General features: G+C 38.4%; 1 long non-coding RNA gene across 2 annotated transcripts; it reads right to left on the minus strand.

Annotated features, from left to right (window-relative positions):
* Positions 1 to 8,204: 8,204 nt before the first annotated feature.
* On the minus strand, positions 8,205 to 16,628 carry LOC126047336 (uncharacterized). Of its 2 annotated transcripts, XR_007508548.1 has the most exons (4): positions 16,317 to 16,628; positions 14,821 to 15,642; positions 13,634 to 14,576; positions 8,205 to 8,544 (listed from the first exon to the last, which is right to left on the minus strand). It is a non-coding gene; the product is annotated as an uncharacterized LOC126047336 (long non-coding RNA). The 2 variants fall into 2 exon arrangements; XR_007508547.1 differs by lacking the exon at positions 8,205 to 8,544 and having other exon boundaries at positions 12,041 to 14,576.
* Between the last annotated feature and the right edge of the window lie 70 nt (positions 16,629 to 16,698).

The raw sequence follows: 16,698 nt of genomic DNA on the forward strand, positions 1-16,698 counted from the left end.
CATACAAAAACTCTAAAGAAAAGAGAAGAGGGAGGGAAAAGGTAAATACTATCAAAACAGTTACCTGTACTGGGAAACTTCAAAGAATTTTAAACCAACTAACTTGACCACAAGTTGCACTAATCCATCCCTAGGTGCCGACTTCTACCAAATGTTAGAAGGTAAAGCAAGTAATTGGTAATGGACCACTGACTATAGCTAAAAGAAATAATTACTTTCTTTCATGAAAACTGGACTTTTTTACTTTGAATTAGGCTGCAACTGGCAAACATTGTAACCTTCTGCAATACAGATTCCTTCAGGAGTTACAGTGACGGCAGCTCCTTATCCTGTGCCTTCAGTTCTACAAGGCTGAAACTCACTGCAGAATCAGTCAACTTAGAGGTTAAAAGACAAAAAGATATTTGTCTGCTGAAGAGACAAAGGCTTTCTCCAGATTGTTTCTGTTTATGAGAAAATGACAGGAAGCTAAACAAATTGAAAAAAAGTGATCTGTTTTGCAGTAAGGAGATAGACAAAGAGATGGAAAGGTATATCGATTAGATGTTACTAAACTCTTGACAGAAGAAAAAAAAAAAGGCCTGTTTTAAAGTCTTCTGCATGAGGAAACATCTCATCACCCAGATGAAAGATCTAGATTTAGCTAACTTTTTTCATTGTAAGACATATGGTCACAAAAATACTTAGATTTTAAAAAACAGTACAACAAACAAATTATACTGGTTGAGTTGATTATGGCCGAGTACCCTCTTACAAATTTAGATTACATATAAACATAATCAAGTGGGGGGTTTTTTTGAAGTATCTAAAATCACTTTAGTAAATCTTGGCTTTGTTATAATACATATATTAATAAAAACATATGACTCCAAATAGTTTGCTTTGGAAGCAAACAGTTCTTGATCTTTTTTCTTTCCTGATGAAGGTTGCTAATCTTAGCCAGTAATGAAGAAGAAATGCTCAGTTATGAAAAATGAAGAACAACCACTAGCCCTAAATAAATTCCTTTTCAAATTACCCTCTGCAATTGGTCAGTTGAAGAATTACTTTGCACAGATGTTTTTTCTAGATAAAAGTCTGGCACAGTGCACTAGATTTCTTGGTAAAAATACATTTAATAATTCAAACTAGTTAGTAATTACTTCTAAATTGTTAGGAATTCATTACCTATTAGCAGAGTGATAAAATTTTAGACAGTATAAGCTTAATCACTGTTTTAAGTGAAAGACTGAATTCAGTTCTTTTACAGAGTTGCTAGTTACATTTCATAGTAAATTCAGAAAAGAGTTGCTAATATAGCTGTGTCCCATATATAAAGAATATTTATATAGGCAATCCCAACTCTGAGAACGTTTATATAAATAAGCAACATAACATCCATCTACCTCTGGGATAACATTCTACAACAATACAGTAAGATGTCTTACTGAAGATCTAAATTATCTTTAGTCATGTAACTATGGTCAAAACCTCATCACAAACCTGGCCAAATAGAAACAGAGACTTGGTCATTCCAGCGAGGGAATCACAGTAGATGATGGTGGCTTCTGCATACACAATGGTTATAGAAGTACACACTTTCTACTGAGTTCTCTAGTTTCAGCTGACTACTTGTCTAACATGCTTGTGTTGCCGCCATTACCGTGATTATCTGAGCTCTACAGTCTTTATCAGTCTTGATAATACTTGAGTAATGCAAGAAAGTGCTAACCATAATTTCTACCAAGGCAGCAGCAAATCTGTGGTGGAGCAGTAAATTCAAGTCACAAGCTGATAACCCAGTTCCTAAGTCAACTTTCCATGATATGGCCTCAGTAAATTTAAACTCTCCATCCTAAAAATATCCTACTTCCACTTTTAAGTGAAGTTTTGGAGAGAGAGAAGCTGGCAGTAATAAGCTTCTTTGCTGTTTCTACATTATTTAACAAGGAAGATGTGACTGGAAGGTGGTAAAAGTGACCTTGAAACTTCTTTGTATATAATAAAAGTATATTCTGTAATGTAGCCTTCTCAATTAACATAGAATATTGCAAAAGAAACACTGACTTCAATAACCTATGCTAGCCTAAATTGTTTATTTTGACAGTCATTCAAGAAAGTGATGTTTCAGCGATGACTGCTGACCTTCCTCAAGGTTTCTTCCAAATGAGTCAAAGCAAGCTCTCTAAATACCTAGAAGAAACACAATGTCAAAACAGTGTACTTCAGAATAACTGTCAACATGTATGACTAAATTAAATTAACCTGAACTGAAGATTAAACATCGTTGTTTTGAAATGCATATCAAACTTTGAGGTAACTGCACCAAGATAACCTTGATAATTTCTGTGGATTTGGGGAGGAGAACACAAACACACGGCTCATTAAAATCAGTGGTCAGCAGTCAGTTTTGGCTGATGGAAACAATGAAAAGCCAATATTGTGCTAAATGAAACATCAATAGTTTCAGTTTAAAACTTAAAAGTTTTAATATCTGAGGTACTGAAAATGTTAACAATTAACCATGGTTTGGGGAAAGAAGCTCTATGTTCTGAAGTATCAAATCACCATAGTTACTTAACTGTAGTAGTGTTGTGGAGATTTTTAATAGTTATCTCAAAATTTCTTCCCGCAGTTAGTAAGAGCATCCAAAGACTGAAATGGTAACCTGCAGGAAACAACTGCAGTGCATTTAGATTTTAGAAGCCATTCATGCTATTCAGATCACTTTCATTGGTAAAAAAATAATTACAGTAAAGCAGGAATAAGCTCCACTGAAGACTAAACTACAGGTGTTACTATAGCTGCTGTTTACAGAAGCAAAGCCTGGAAAGATTTTATGTAGCTATTATTCATACATATGATCATGTCAAACATTTAGGCTTCCTCAAGGGAGTTGGAGTTGCACTGCTTGGCCCTGAGTTAGTTATATAAATCTAAACTGTCTGTTTCTCATATGTTTTAATTCAAATTTCTGACAGTATAACTGTGAGAGTATACGTGTGCTTCTATACACACAATTTTAAAATGATTTAACTGATAATAGAAGACATTGTGAATTGAAAAAATACCTAGAACAGGCTGTTAGTTGTGAGACAGTCATCACTGTTTAGTATATGCAAAGCCAAGGCTGTTTTGGTTTTTTTTTTTTCCCTTGATGTTCACAGATAGGTTTCTTGCTATCTAAACTCTCAGCAATTCCTCTTTTAAAGTTCTAGTATCACTTCACATGCCAGGAAAAGTACATGAGCCAAAATGCATCTTCAGGGAGGTGTTATGCTGCTCTGAATGGTTGACTGCTCCAACATTTAGAAACTATGGTTCTGTCCTTAGATTACAGCCAACATTTAAAGCTTCGGGATCTGTGAGGTTCTGAGGGTAAACTCAGTCCAGTTAAAAAAGAAGCTATTAGTAAATTTTAAGTGGTTTATCTCCTTTGTTTCTCAATGGAGATGGCTATCATGTAAACTACTCCATAGCCTATTCTTAACCTTCCTGGAGTAACTGCAGCTCTAGGAAATGTTTGCATGCCACTATGCAGTTAAAGGAGCTAAATTATTCAGTGAAGTGTCTTTTCCATACTTCAAATCTTGGCAAAGCCTGCTACTTAGAGGAAGACTCTACTAGCATGGACCATCACACTCCGATTCCAGTAGCTCCTGTTTCCTGTGGTTACTAGCAACTCTCTAGAAAAAGGCTTTTTCTTAGGTTTGCAATTTCTTATGCACTTAAATGATTCTTACGGTCTCCTTCCTTTCTTATTCTGCTCTTCTCAGTCATAACAGATGTATTGTACCAAGCTTCCACTCCCCTTCCACAATTCTGTCTTGGGGAAAAAGGACTGAGAAACTGCTGCCGACCTTGTTCCACCATTGGAAGAGGGATGTAGAGCACTCATTTCTTCCTCCCTCCAATGCTTCCACAAGGCAGCCTTCTCTGATGAGGGATGATGTTTGCCCTTGTACTGCCTTCCTTTCAGCAATGGTTCCCCAGTCAGTGTCAGATGCAAAGACTGTTATTGTTTGACAAAGAATTTGAACTATTCAACTGAAGTCTAAAATCTGGTCTTGTTTCAGTATCTGGGGAAATTTGCCAGGGGCTTACCTGATTTACTTTAATATGTTCAGATTCTTAGTCAGTAGTCTAAGTTCAAGACACGCTAAATACACTCTGAGCCAAGTTCATCAGCTGTAACAGAAATCTGAAGTCCTCGGGCCGATGCCCCTTGGTCACTTCTTAAGGTTCTTCATTCACAACGTCCTTCTTGTTTTCCACAATGTGTTCTCCATGATGTTGAGTTTATCTTTATTGCACCACCTACTACTTCATCCATGAAGAGGCAAGAGTTTGTAAGAAGTATTACTGTAATACTGAAAATGCTTGTTCTTAAATAGTACTGAAAATTAGAGGCAGAATACAAAGAAATATCAGATACAGTTAACTGGGTATTTTCAAAAGAGCAGGATAAGGACTGTATATGTTTTCTGACAGAAGAAAAGATTTTCTCATAAATAAAGAAGATAATACACACGACAAAATTAAGTCGGGGAACCTTTACTGCAGACAGCTGTATTTATTTCATGGAAAGCATGGTTACAGTTTTAATAGTAACATCTAGTGCTTCATGCATATGATTTGAAGGAGGTTTGAGGAACGATGAGTATATCTTTCTTTGTGTCAATTTTAAAGATACTAAAATTCTGAAATCATGTTGTTATTCCCATTTATTCCTGATACACAACATGTACATTTCCAAAGTGGTTTAATGCCACAGAGGTACACCTTCTATGTCTTCCAGTCTGTGGCAGTACTTGGTCAATAGTGCTTTGCATCCTCTCTAGCACATCATTTTGTTTCACGTTTACCCTAAATATAAACCAGCATGTATACTGAGTCACAGCTTTCTTCGGATTTATATAATTTCTGTTTATCAAATATGATACTAACCACAGTAATTTGTTCTGAATAAACATATAATAGGGTATGTATTTTTCCCCTCACAGAACTGCACTTATGAGAGTTAAATTTGTCATTTCATTTTTTCCCATTCAAGAGACAGAATTAACAGAATATCAATTCTGATCAAGATAATTACCTTAAAATAAGGCTCAGCAAAGTACTACTTCTTACTGGCTGGTTTACCTGTTCAAGTCTACTTTTCTCTAAAATTCAGGTAGATCACATGCATTACTAAGCATCAGTTAGACCTCTGTAATTCTCTTTGGCAGAAAAGGCAGAGCCCAACTTATATATACAAAAATGCATGGAATTTACTCAACTCGCAACATCAAGTCAAACATCTGCTTACTGCAAGTATGGTATTTAAACCTATTTGATCTTTATCTGAGGTGTAGGATAAAATGTTTGCATGTTTTAAGAGACACTCGTGAACTTAGCCCTTGTAAAGCTGAACTACTGAACTATTCCAAACAATGGGACAATTCCATGTTCTAAATTGACTTATGTAAAACAAAATATACATGCCTGTTGTCATTATAACAAAATTTTCATGTAAGAAAGTACAATGAAATCTTCAGTAATTTTTCATAATTCAAATGCAAATTACTGACAGAAAATTCAACTTATTAAGATGAAACCTGAAAGAATGAGCCACAGAGTAGATGGAATGTTCAGCAAACCCAACCAGTTCATGCTCCAAAAAGTTCCAATTACAATTTTTCTTTCCAGTAAAAGTGGAAAGAGAAGCAGGCTTAATACAGACAAATTAGGGATGAATTTACTAGGAAATGTTAACAAACCTATGAATCTCTGTGTGGCTCATTTGTTTTGGAAACCAGTCCATTTGTATAATTGATCTGTACTTACCTTTCTGTTTTCTTTCTCTTCTTTTCTTCCTTTCATTTTCTACAGTAATCAACACATTTTTTCCAAAACAGTTGTTTTTATTTTATATGTGACATTGTACTAAAACTGGATATTGCATCATTTCCTTCATTTTTGTTAGACATAAGTATTAAAATTGTCATAAACTTTTCTCTGTGTTTTCTCTTTGCTTCAACTGACTTTATACTAGAGGAACTATACATTTTCATTGCTTTTACTTAAGGGAACTGGTTTAATACCTTGCTTTGAGTTATCAGGATACAAATACTTTGATCTCTACTTAGTCTAACTCACGTGAATTAGATTAGTGCCGCCATACCTTTCTGGGAAGGTTGGCTGTTTTGTTTCTTTCCGTGCCAAGACAAGTTGCATTCCCAATACATGGCATAACTTTATTGGATACCTTCAGCATAGTCAAGTCTGATGCACCATGGAAGCACCCCATTTAGCGAGTAAGTAAAGACTGATTAACTCTATGTTACACAGAGTATACACAATAGACAGGATGGCTATGGCCTGACTGCTAATGTAGGAAGAATTTATGCTGTATGCTCCTCTCTTTTTGTCAGGGACAGTTCTGCTTTTCCCCATCATGCAGCTCGGTTGATGTGCATGGCAAGAACAACTATGGAAAACTTCCACATTACTGTTGCTCATGGAAAAATTAATTTAGGCTCTTCCCTGTATGATCCTCTGTTGCCTCTGTCAAAGAAAACTAGTAGAAGTAGTACTAGGAGTAGGCTCCCAGTCCCCACTGGGCATAAGCTACCATGCTGACTGTTGTTACATCACCTTAGCCAGTTGTTACAGGGCTGATGATTTCCTAAAAGGAGCAAGTTCTGGTTTATTTCTGAATCACTAAATTACTTTTCATAGTTTGTGGACCACTCAGTGCTCATACTAGGGAGTACTATATACTGTGTATTTTTTTCCTACAGTACCAAGGAGTTCTGCAAAGATACTCATCATCTTACCATTTGAAAACATGGGAAAAAATACCATGACTGAAATTGTTACCCAGAAGGTCATTTTGTCAATTTTCATGTATTTTCTGACGACACAAAATAAAGAAAGATCATTCTGAAGAAAATACAAATAGGATTGAGAAACATAGCAGGAAAAAATGCTAAATAGGAAAGGGCCTTGGAGAAGAGGACTGTCAACTTACCACAGGGCAAGCCTTACGGTGATGAAGGCTCACCACTGCTACGAACTGCAAGCATTTTCTATGCTAAGTAATTATGATTACATGAAGGCTGTAAAACCAAACAAGCTTCACTATGAAAAACCATGGGATTACAGTGGCTAGTGATATCATCTGAATTTAAGTTTTAGCAGACAAGAGCCTCCTTAAGTCAAGATGCGATACAACTCTTTTTTCCATTTGTGGACTAGAAATAATTGAAAAAAACCCTTTTTAAGTGGTATAGCAGTAAACTGTAGAACTATAAAAGACGAAATTCTCCACCAAAGAGAAATCTGATGAAAAATAAATGGCATCTTGGAACCAGAAGAATTACTTTCCTCCTATAATTATTGCCATGAAACATAAGACAGAATCCTTGACATCCAAAATTTTGTACTACTTGATATCTCATGATCAGAGCAACAAGGTATTCTCAATAAACATGTAGAAGTTGAACACCTAATAATTTGCTGTCTGAAATGAATGCAAGCTGACGGGGTGGGGAGGTGTTGCTGTATTACAATTCATTATCTTGGGGTTTTTGCCTTTCTAGGATGTACTGTTTACCTTTCTCAGCCAGTGTGTGAATGGATATAGGAACCTGAATGACAAGAAAAAACTTAACACTTGCCCACCTTCTGATCTGTGGAATTAAAGACTTTCTAGTTTATGATGTAAGGCTATGATGGCACAGCTCATGTGGGCAATAACAGCTTTGGTGTGACCTTCGCAGCCTGAAGACAAGTGAGGGAAACTGCAGAAATAACCTTAAGAAGGCTGGAGTTCTGAAAATTACTGTTAAATGAAGGAAAATACATGCAGAAGCATGTTTTGCCTTCTACATCCACAAAGGCTGAATACGAAAGGAGCCTACATATGTATTTGTTAAAGTAAAACATCTTCTAATTTAAAATACTTAAGATGAAGCTTATTCAGTGGAATGCACAATGAAGTACTTAAAAGAGAAATAAACCTCTAGTTTTGTGCTATTTTGGTTTGATAAATTTTAAATTATTTCAGTAGGAACTTAAAGCCTTTTAACATCATTTTAGCTATGGTTTAGCTACGGTTTAGCTACAAGCATTTTCACTAGAATTACCAGACATTGCTATTAGGGAATGGTCGCTCAGTGTGTGTTTGGATCAGCTGCTAGCTGTCCTGTTAACACTGAGCCTGTCAACAGAGTGTATTCAAGTATATAAATCAGAATTAATTTGATGTGGATTAACTAAATTCCTGTGCGGACGCTTACTCAGAATGAAACTACTCTTAATCTGAAGTGGCCTTAAACTCAAAAGTAAATTAAGCTATGGCAAATTAATTCTGGAAGAAAGGTTTAATGAAGTTTAACTAATGTGCTTTTAGACAAAAACGTAGGGTAGGTTATCTGCTAATATCTTGCTGGAAGAAGATCATTTCTGTGGTGCTGACACTAAGATTTCCTCAACTCAAATGCTTTAGCAACTCTGCTGACTTCCAGAGTCTTAGCCAGTTCCTTACTTTCTACAGCCACCAAAAGACATCAATGGAGGTGTCTGAAAAAGAAAAAAAATCATCACTATTAGAAGAGAAAAAGAAGAAAAAAAATTGAAAAAAAGAAGTTTGGTGGTGGGTTGGGTTGGTTTTTTTTAAAAAAAACTTCTTTTTAACGTTTTCAGGCCAAAATATTTTCAATTTGAAAAAAATGTGACCAGGCTTGCCTACTCCTATTCCTTTTTAAGTAAACCAGTTTCCTTAAAGTTGGCTCACTTCTTGCCATGAGTAAACAGGAAGTTTTCATGATTTTCACTTCCTGTGAGCCTGTGCAGTAACTTCATTTACCTTCCATTTCCTCTTTATGAAACCATTGCCAAAACAATTTCAAAAAGAGACCTAAAGAAAATTAGGAAAACTCTGCCTCTAAAGTAAAAAAATCTTGAAAATTTGCCTTTATGCCAGTTTAAGCAGACTTCTGCATGGATCTCTGACGTTGTCTGTGTAGCACTACTACTCCATGCTTTTGTGCTTCTTGTTACACAAGCACACATTTTCTAATGTTCCTGAGAATACAAAAAAAAAAAAAAAATCAACATATCTTTTCAGTTGGTTTGTTAGCCATTTCAAGGTTATTTCAAGGATCCTTTTGTTTTCCCAGTTTTTATGGGAAAAGTGTATTAAAATTTATCACTTGCTGTTTCATCAAACTGATTATTTTTATGTCAAGGCACTGAAAAACAAGGTTATTTGCAAGGAAAAATAGGATGCAGTGATAACAGTGGCAAAGGCCATTAGTAAATAAACAGGGATAAAGCAGAGGTCATGTAAATATTTCCATGGGTGCAAAAACCTAAAATATTAATACAGCTGGGAAACTGAAGAACTATACTTTTACTTTTTGTTGCACTGGCTTGAAAATGTAGTCTCAAGATTATCTTTTTCAAAACAAAAAATGCTATTAAAACTAAATTTTTCATTCCCCAAGATTATTTATCAATGTAGCTGATTTGGAATAAAACATTCAATAACTATAGTGATCAGAAAAACATGGTGTCTTTCAGAATGCATTACTTTTATTTTTAGCATTTAGCTGATAGCATTTAACTAAAGCTGTTAGTTAAATACAACACTATTCTAAATAAAAGCTTTAAAAAAGAAACTAATTTCCAAATGTTTTTTCACCAGCTCAAAAGCAACGATGTAACTTAGCTTGGGTCTTTTAAAAGTATACAAATTGGCATTAGTAAAATTGCTGTATTTCTGAAAGAAAAACAGAAGCTACAGAAGAGGGTGGGGAAACAACATCCGTGCATACGTTCCAGGTGTTAGCTGAAATCCTAGCCAAATCTGCCTGGACTAGGACCCTCAGAGCCCAAGTTGCACATCCTTCATAGGCACGTATTTCTAGGTACACTACTCAGAAGCCCAGTCTCCAGTTTCCCACTTTTCCACTCCAAAATTTTAATTTCTCAGCTCTTTGGCCTGAAAACCCCTGGTCTTCCAGTCCTCTTATCCAACTTCTCACTGGAGGTATTTCTTCTCATATTGCCCCAGATCCTCTCTTGTTCCAATCCCCAACTTCTCCCAGCCCAGAGACCACTACTCTTTCTATTCCCTGCACTCGCTCTCCTCATACCTGTGTGGGAATGTCTAAGCATTTTCATTTCTTTGCTCCAGACCACCCATACTAGAGTGCAGCAGATACCTGCTGCTCTGCCCCTCCTCGTCCTGAGCCTAAATGGCATTAAAAAGTAGAGATCCTAATGTGTTGCTATGTCATGAATTACATACTTAGCAAACCAGTCAGTGTGTAAAGGTTTACATCATTCAGATGTTAAGCCATGCTAACTTTCTTGAAGGCAAAGATTAAAAAAACATGGACAACAAGCCTATATTCTAGCTCCACAAGTGAGAATCCTATTATGAAGCCCAAGGAAAGGAGGACTGGGAATTAAAAGACTAATTTGCTCCCTCCTTTCTGTGCAAACAGTAAGTATACATGAAATCACCCATTCAAGATATACAACAATCTGTCAGACTGACCAGAGGAGGGGAACACAGATTTCTATCCACAGGAGGTAAAGAGACCAAATACATCTGAGCCCTTGCTGATGCTTCCAAATGCCCCTGTCACAAAATGAAACCAAACACAAACAGTGAATGAGAACCTCAAATTGCCAACATCAAGTATCCCCAAGCCCTGCAACTGGAGGGAAAAAAGGAATTTCATCACTGGACTTGGCTATAAAGTCCAGTGTGTGGGTTGGGACACTTCACGTAAGAGACACTCATCAATAAGTGGGTCAGAAACCAAAAGGGAATTTCAGGATTTCTTTCAGAAACATTGCACCAGCAAATTTAAATGTCAATACAACAAGCAATTTCAGCAGCTCTCTGGCTGCAAATGAGAACTGTTCCCACATCTCAAGGATGTATCTGAACATGCAAGACGCTTGCAAAAAAAGACCTAACAAATGATATGCCAATTTTGCAAGAGAACTAACCTAACTAACTAACCAACTAACTAACCAACTAACTAACTAAATAAATAAATGCCATCTAACTCATATTAAAGAGAAAGTTAAAAAAAAAAAAAAGAATGCAGCATGGGTGGTGGTTCTGATGATCCACTATGAAAATAAATTATAATTTCACCACCAACGAAATAAAATGTTAGTAAATACCACTGCTTGATGCTGCACATCAAAGACATTACATGCGCTTCTACCATTACTTCAGCTTACAAGTTTGGGACAGGGAAAAGTGCTATGAACCTAAACGCAAAGTACTAGACTCTTAAAATCCTAGATTGGAAGGAGGAAGTACTACACTGATCAGTTGACAAATCTTTCTCTATGCCATTAACATAATGATTATTTTATGATAATTTCAGAGGATTTATCAATAGGACAGGTTGTCCTTATAGTCCCTAATGTTAATAACATCTAAAAGGGATTCTATGATGGAATTTGTAAGACCTCAAAATATCCTCGATCTGCTATAAATAAAGGAAAAACTAGAATGGCTGACAAGGGGCTGTTCACTTTTTATGCTTAACAGGTACCCAGAAATTCTCTTTCCAAAGGCAGATCTTCATTGAGATTTATATACATTTGACTGCCTTCCTGCAGGATCTGCTCTGTGTATTTCCACATGAGGTAGGGTCCCATTCTCACCATTTATAATAAATAAAATATGCTATATATTGCCTTGTTACTTAGGTAAATGTAATGGTTTAACCCCAGCCAGCAACTAAGCACCACACAGCCGCTCACTCACTCGCCCCCCCCCCCCCCCCCCTCAGTGGGCTGGGGGAGAAAATTGGGAAAAGAAGTAAAACTCGTGGGTTGAGATAAGAATGGTTTAATAGAACAGAAAAGAAGAAACTACTAATGATAATGATAACACTAATAAAATGACAACAGCAATAATGAAAGGATTGGAATGTACAAATGATGCGCAAGGCAATTGCTCACCACCCAGTTAGTCCCGGAGTAGCAATTACCCCCGCCCCCACTCCCCCCAGTTTATATACTGGATATGACATCACATGGTATGGAATACCCTGTTGGCCAGTCTGGGTCAGTTGCCCTGGCTCTGTCCTGTGCCAGCTTCTTGTGCCCCTCCAGATTTCTCACTGGCTGGGCATGAGAAGCAGAAAAATCCTTGACTTTAGACTAAACACTACTGAGCAACAACTGAAAACATCCGTGTGTTATCAACATTCTTCTCATACTGAACTCAAAACATAGCACTGTACCAGCTACTAGGAAGACAGTTAACTCTATCCCAGCTGAAACCAGGACAGTAAAATACAAATCTAATCTTCTAAAAATTAATAAATAAAATTCATAAATAAGATAAACTGTAGCATACAATAAACTTTCAGAAAAAGTACATACAGACAGATTATAAAGCCAGGCACCAGGAAATAACATTTCCTACTCAGCATTTGTATAAATAATTTAACAGCACAAAGGCATGATTTAAAAAATTTTAAGCTAAACTGAAAAGCGGGTAGAGATTGACTTGTAACAGTTAAATGATTATACAATGCAAATTATAATTAAAGTGTGGTTGTATTCAAATATTACGCTAGGGTTCCGCTTTTGTGTTTTAGTTTCCATAAAAAATTCCTGTCTAATGCTTTGCTCTGCAGAGCACCTGGAGCTTTGGATGTCTCCATGGCTCTTTCCTAAACAGTACTGTTAGTGGTAAGGATCCTGCAAAGCCTAAGGCTTTGCTATAAACCCCAAGTGAGTTTGCACAGTGATAAATGATGGAAATTTAGGGGAAAACTGAGTGACACAGAAAAAAGAGCAAACTCTAGTTTTCTCAGGTATATCAAATTTGCCAGAATATTATCCCAATACTGTCTTCTTAGTGAAATATTTCATCATATTTCTAAAGAGCATGTTATATAAAATCACTAACAGGTAACATGTATTATTCAAGACAACATTAACAAAAAACCAAAAGCAAAGCAACCTTCCGCAAGCATTATGATTCAATATTGAATAACCACTGCTTCTTTTATATCTCCTGGCTAATAATTTTTTTAATAAGTGAGACTGAGTCCATGGTAGCCTTATGTTAAAGTACTAATGCTTAACAGCAGAAGATATGCATTTCTCCGGAAAACAGAAATTTAGACATTGAGAGGTAAAAATTTTTTTAAAATACATTACCTATTTACCTACATGCCTGTTAATAACATTTAAACAAATGTATGTTAAACATAACTTGGAGGAAAATAATTTAATCTCTAGTTGGAGGCATCTCAGATTTGCAGAACAGATGATAACACTCAATAACTTAGGTATATAGTCTCTTATCCAGCAGCAAATTGGTTTGTATTTACCATGGGATAGCACAAGCAACAAATTCTCGCATGTTATCCATGCAAGCCTCTAGCAAACAGCGATTCCAAAACCATCCCGACAGTAGCATCACAAGTGACTGAAATACTCCACAGATGTGCACATGCAAAGTTTCTCCAGCACCGCCAGCTGCCTGGCTAACTAGAAGAGGCCTGGCTGTCTGTTCACTGTGCAGCTGCTGACCCAAGCCGAACAGCCACAGAGCCAGTCAGCGTGGCATAGCCCTGCCACATGGGTCACCTGCAAGCTGGTTACCTGTCTGACTTACCAGGCTGCCAGAGCAGAAACAGGTAGGGCTGCCTTCTCTCTGAACTGTCAGTCACATCAGCAGGCTGTTCGATGGCTAAGCAGTGGTAATAAAGATACCCACTCATTTCACTGGAAATTCTGCAGTGTCTGTATTTTCTCCCCATCAGCAGTCTGCACTTTTAGAAAAAGGAAATTCCCTTTTCTGATCAGATTTAGTTCAATCACGACAGGCCAATTTTGCCTGTGTCAAACCTGAAATCTAGAAGATCACATAGTTTGGAAACCAAGTGACCAAATCCCACCAGTGAGGTAAACAGAACCACGGAATCATAGCATCACAGAATGGTTTGGGTTGGAAGGGACCTTTAAAGGTCATCCAGTCCAACCCCCCTGCAATGAGCAGGGACATCTTCAACTACATCAGGTTGCTCAGAGCCCCATCCAACCTGACCTTGAATGCTTCCAGGGATGGGGCATCTACCACCTCTCTGGGCAGCCTGTTGCAGTGTTTCACCACCCACATTGTATAAAAATTTCTTCCTTATATGTAGTCTGAATCTACCTTCTTTTAGTTTAAAACCATTACCCCTTGTCCTGTCACTACAGGCCCTATTAAAAAGTCTGTCCCCATCAAATACACTTGAAACTTATTACCCTGGGATGTTGAGGAGAGCTTGCCAAGGCTTGACCAGCCCTCAGAGTAACACCCTTTGTGGCCCAACCACGTAGGAATATCTGATAGTACCAGAGGAGATTTGGAGCAAGCCCACACAGTTCTCCTTCGTATTTCCCATTGCAGCCAAGGGACAGGGTCCTGTGGGAGAGGGTCCTGTAGTAGAGGAGACTGAGTCAATACCTGTCAGTGTGACTGGTGTAACAGAATGGGCTTTGGCCTTCACATCCATGGGACCCTCTTTGAGAAGTGAGGACTGCTGGGCAGAGGTCTGATCCATCTGGCAAAGCTGTCAAAAACATACAAAAGCATGTCAAAGCACACAAAAGTATAGTTTGTGTGGCTGTGGGACAAGAATGGATTTACCTGAAAGCTAATATGGAAAAATTAAAGCTTAGCCACTCCAGTTCCCCGATCCAGCAGACGACTCTCGTAGTGCCAGAACAAGGGAGGGTCCAAAAGCGGGTTAGTGGGGGCAGAGCTGCCCCATCTCTATTAGCAGCAGCCCTCACTTGTACTGGATGAAATCTTACCTGCTTGCAGCGGGGTTTCCTGCAGCTTTGTTTCCTGTGGTTGAGGTCACACAAACCCATGTGAAGAGTGTGAACGCCAGCTGAAGGGCTTACCTACAGAGGGAGCACTTAGGAAAACTTGTTTTAGTGTGAATTCTTGATTGGGTTTAACCCCTGACCCCACGTGCAGCTTTTCCTTCAGCCAAGGTACATCCAAATGCCAGCTTTCATGATCATTATTAGGACAGGGAACATAGAGGCAGACCTCCCCCATAGACGGATATGTGAAAACAGAACCTTAACCTCCGTAGGAAACAAGGCAAACCCCTGTTTTTCTGAGAAAACTCATTCTGCATAGGAATTTGTTAATTAACAAAGATTTGTATTGAAACTTCACTTCTTGTACATAAAATAATGGGAAACTGGCTTTCTTCCATGTGTAAAGGGTTTTTAAAGCAGCAGAAAATTTCACATGCTGCTTTCCAACACCCTGTCCTGTCCAGGGAAGACCTATTCACTATTTTATTAATAACCTGGGTAACAAAATGGCTGAGATGGAATAAAAATTAAAAAATCAAATGTTGGCAAACTGAGTGGCCCTGATCAAAACTACTGAAATTTAGCAGAGGGGAAACCAGTGCTTAATAAAGAGATCCCAAACATATAGATACATTTGGGTAGTAGCCATCTAGAATAGCGATCTAGAATGAAAAATAAAATTCAGATGCTGTTGAAAAAAGAAGAAAACAAATCACATTCAGAGACGAGCAAGACTGGATATACTCACGTGACTCCTTTGAACTGCTATTTTGGACTCCATGCTTTACAAATAATGTTGAGAAACTGGGAGAAGTATGGAGGAGGGGAAAAAAAAAAAGAGGAGAAAAATTACTGACAAGGGAACATGGAAAACATGATTTTTTTCACGTGGAAAAGGTAGATATAATACATGAAGAAGCTCCTTTCCCTTTATAGCTATCATTTTTTTTGCATGTCCAGAGGGAAGAGGACAATTAAAAAAAGAATAAGCTTAATTTTGGTTTTCAGGTCATGAAATATGGAGACAGGATTGGGCACAATCCAGTTTCTTGAAGGTTTTTACAAGTAAGCTAGATGCACACCTGTTAGAACTGGTGTTAATTCAATGTTGCCCAAGTTGTTGACCTGACGCTCCACAAATATAAAACCTCTATAAAGCTAAAAGCTGCCAGACTGGTACAGCCGGAACGGCGGACCTGTGAGCTCACATGAAGAAAATGCCAATGGCTTTTCAACAGTCCCACCGATTCACAGTCAACAAGCAGCTGAGCTGAAGGGCGCCCTAAAGCATCATCGGCCTTAGCGCCCGACCAGTGTCCTCCCACATCACCACTGCTGGGCGCCTGACGTAGCCTCGGCGTGGAACCGACCGGTGAGCCGAGCTACCTTGGACTGCTCCAGGGCCAAAGGTCTGGGTACACGGGACACTTCGTGAGGCAGCTCGGACTAAGGAAGACCTTCAGGTTCTTCCAACTCACCGGTCCATTTGTGAGCTCTACGCAGAAAATCCCGAACCGTAGCTGCGAACTTAGGCTACCTTCCTGGCTCACCGCTTCCACTTCAGTGAGGAAGGACAGCAACGGAAAAGAAAAACCCTCTCCGAGCCACCACTCGAGTCCGGTAAGTGATGAAAACAAGCTTCTACAGAACCGCTCGCCAGCGCTTGCGCTTAGAGGCTTCCCCGGCTCAGAGCTGTGGCTTCGCAGCCTCAGCGCCAGCATTTTGCCCCGGATCCTCTCTGCCGGGCAACGGCCTTTAAGCGCTTCAGCCGCCCGCCCCGTACTTCGGCACCCCCGGCCGCGGTGCAACCCGGGGGCTCAGCAGCGCCTAACAGAGGCCCGATCGCCTCCGTTCCCCTGT

The sequence above is a fragment of the Accipiter gentilis genome, chromosome 2, assembly GCF_929443795.1.
Source record: "Accipiter gentilis chromosome 2, bAccGen1.1, whole genome shotgun sequence".
Classification (NCBI taxonomy): domain Eukaryota; kingdom Metazoa; phylum Chordata; class Aves; order Accipitriformes; family Accipitridae; genus Astur; species Astur gentilis.